A 3,748-nucleotide genomic window follows, 5' to 3' on the forward strand; every position below is an offset into this window, starting at 1 on the left:
TGCCATTTGGAACCTAGAAATTGCTGGTAGCTCTGAGCTGGGGGCCCCTGTGGCTACAGCTTCCCTGTGGGACCCGGTCTGTTCTCCATGGGCCCAGGGATGCCCTGTAGGTAGCCCACCAACCTCCCAGGAGAGTAGGCACGAATCGGAGTCCCTCCAGTTTCCAAACCTGCAGGCAGCCACTGTGCCAACTCAGGGACCCTCTCTCTACTCAGTTTTCCAAGATGACTCAGGGCCCCACCTTGTCCCCACAGCCTTAGTTCTGGGATAGGTCTCCTGGGATAGGGAGGGCACCATGGGGTGCTGGGGTGAGGAGGTTGCCCCAAGGCCTGGCAGGGGGACTGGGTACCCAGAGCCTGGAACAGGAATCACACCATGACCTGCAGTCCCTCTGGCACTTCCTGGGTCTCTACCGGTCATTCCTGAACTTTCCCCACCAGTGGAACTCACTCAAAAGGCTTTGTTTATGCCACTCACCAGCTTCCCCCGCCCCTACCCCCTCACCCCTGACTCATTCATTTTTCTGGTCCTTAGAGGCGATTAAAATTCAGCCCGGACTCACATCTCATTTGAAGCGCCCCATCCGCCTCCCCAGGACTAGAACGGACCGGAATGGAGACAAGTAGCTCTGACCTCCTTTCCCCTCCCAACACCCCCACCCCCCCGCTCCTGAGGCTGGGGCCAGCCAGCCTTGTCTGGTGCCACTGGCCCAAGGTCGAGGGGGCGGGGGGGCTGTTCCACCCCTGACTATGACTCCTGCTGAGGGGTCACCCGTTTCCCAGGGTGGGCTCAGCCCCTCCTCACCAAGGACTCGGGTGGCTGGCCAGCCCTATCTTCTTGCCCCCTGCCATGTCCACAGTCCAGCCTCCTCTCCGGGTGGGTGCCCCCTTCCCGACCTTGGCCCTCTGGCCCACCACGATTCCTGCCCCCCGAGGCAGAGGCAAGTAGGGGTCCCAAGCTTTCCTTCTCAGCATGCACTCTCAGTCCCTCTTGGCCAAGCGGAGTGGGGGGCACTCCAGCAAGCCTCCTGAGACCCCAGTGGGGAGACACAGGTACCCCCATTCCCGAGGCCACACAGCCAGCTCTCCCCACACCTCACTCTGGGCTCGGAAGGCAGCTGGAAGAGTAGGGAGTGACACTCGCTGAGTCACCCCTCCATCGGGTTGGGGTGACCCCACCACCACCATTAAACCATTAACAGCTTCTGAGTGAGGGAAGGGGACACAAAGAGGGGTACAGGCCTTGCCCCCCAAAGATGGTGGAGGCTCTTGGTTGTGTGGGGGGTAGGGGACTCGGGGAAGGCTTCCTGGGGAGGATGCTAATGGAGAGATCTGTGTGGAGCTCTCCAGGCGAAGGGAAAGGCAGCAACAACCCCAGGGAGGTGGCGAGGGTCCTTTCGGAAAGTACTATGAGGCTGGGGCTGAAGCTATGGGGCCTGATTTTTTCTCCCAAGTTGTCAGCATTTTAAGATTTAAAAAAAAAAAAAAAAGGCACTCCTCTAACTCAGGGCAGCACACGTTAATCTGTGTTTCTACAGCCGTTGAAATGGATCTCCAGGCCAGCTCCACGGTAAACAGTAAATGGATTAACCCGATTAACTCCTCACCTACGTGAAGGACACACCGTTGTTGCCCCATTTTATGGAGGAGGAAGCTGGTGTGACTTGCCTAGGGTCAAGGGCCAGGGACAGCAGAGCTGTTGGGCCCAGACCAGACCAGCCTTTCTCCCCTTTGCTCATCTCTGGAGTGCTTGAAGGACTTTCTTGTGTGTGTGTGTGTGTGTGTGTGTGTGTGTGTGTGTTTTGATATAAAGATCTTCCCCTACAGTTGTTTTGCTCCAGGAATAAGAATAAGTATTCGGGGGTTTTGTACATCGCTTCGTGTCTCCCAGTCCTGTTTTCCTGTGTGGATTGGACGTGACAGGCAGGTACCGAGGTACTGAGGGCAGTACTTCATTGCCCCACTTGCCCCTTCTCCATGTAGACCCAGGCAGGTTGCTCTAGGAGATTCTTTACAGCTAGACACATCTACTTTTGCAAGAAGAAGCAAAAGATCCCCCAGGAGAGCCGTCACCCCTAACCCAGTGCAAAGCAAGGCTTGGAAACACAGCGCAGAGACAGAAGGGCCCCACAGAGACAGAAGGGCTGTCAGTGAATTGGTTTCCAAATGCTTCATTTTGTTAATTAGGCAAATTGATCATTAGAAAACTGATTAAGCTGGAGCTGCTGTTGGAATAAAAGGTGGAAATAAACTCCTTCATTTGAATTCCAAATGCGGGCTTGGAGGTGACCTGGTGGTTAGGCAAACTGGTTGAGGACGGGGAGGCGAAGGGACTCGGTGGGCGGACGTAAACTTGACTCTTCCCTCTTCCCAGACCAGAGGCCCCAGGAGGCGCGGCTCCAATGTTCCATGCTGTCAACCCTGGGGGCCCAGGCCTGGGGATGGTGGGCAAAAGAGAAGGTTTCAGGGGGCCTCTCGTGGGCCCTACACAACCCTCGTTAGAGGATCAGGATGGGGGCAGGGGAGCAGCAGACCAGGAGCATCTGAGCTGCAATTTACTGATGTGTGCAGAAGTCCTGTAGCATTTTAACTGCGGGAACCGCCCTGCCAGGGGTCCCAGCTGCTGTGATCAGGACCGTGGGCCCAGAGCACTGGGCCCTCCTCCCTGGGAAGGCGCCAGAGCCCGGCTTCTGAAGTTTCCAGCCAGGACAGGATCCCAGCGCCTCACTAGAGATAATTCCGCAGAAGTCTTAGTCTCTAAAATTGTTTCTACTAGATAAAGAATAAAGAAAGGAAGTGAAGTCACTCAGTCATGTCCAACTCTTTGCGACCCCATGGACTGTAGCCTACCAGGGTCCTCCATCCATGGGATTCTCCAGGCAAGAATACTGGAGTGGGTTGTCATTTCCTTCTCCAGGGGATCTTCCCCAGCCAGGGATCAAACTTGGGTCTCCCACATTGTAGGCAGACGCTTTATCCTCTGAGCTTCCTGGAAAGCCCACTAGATAAAGAGAAGGCACAAAAGAGTGCCAACATGATTCTTTGAGAATGTCTTGCTTCTAGGGTGGCAAAGAAGATTTTTGGACTTGGCAGAGGTGCTTAAATGAAGGGCCTGAAATTTTGAAAGCTTGCTTTTCCTTTTAAAACGTTTAACACTTTAGGAAACAATGAAGACTTCAAAGTCAGAATCGAAAAAAAAAAAAAAAAAGAGTACCAACAAAACGTATGTGGGTAGGAAGACCAACGCCAGCAGGTCCTGCTTACTCACTGCTCAGCTGGGACAAAAGAAAGGTGACATTACCTGTAAGGACCTTGGGTGTCACTTCTCATCCACCCTGCCCCACTCCCCCCCTCTGCTTCAGATGGGACCTCTTTCTTGAATTTTGCATTGATCACTCCTGGGCTTTTCCTTACCGTCTCGCCACCTTTATATGTGTCCGTCCCCCAACAACACGTTTTCTTTCACCAGATTCCAAGTGCACACAAATGGAATCATGCTGTGTGTATTCTTCTCTAACCTGCTTTCACATTGAACATGGGAATCTTGAGACTCACCCGTGTTCCCCCCTAAGAGCTGACACTGAGTCTCATGGTCAGTTTGATGGACAGTGGGCCCAAGTCCATCTTTTGTGCTGTTACAAACAGGGTGGCTTGACACACTCGTGGACAGGTGTTCTGATGTTCAGGGTGAGTTTCTGTAATGATCACAGGCAGGGGGAAGCCCCTGGGCCACATGTCACATGAGCCCT

This window comes from Giraffa tippelskirchi, chromosome X, assembly GCF_054371585.1.
Source record: "Giraffa tippelskirchi isolate mGirTip1 chromosome X, T2T-mGirTip1v1.2.pri, whole genome shotgun sequence".
Taxonomy (NCBI): Eukaryota; Metazoa; Chordata; class Mammalia; order Artiodactyla; family Giraffidae; genus Giraffa; species Giraffa tippelskirchi.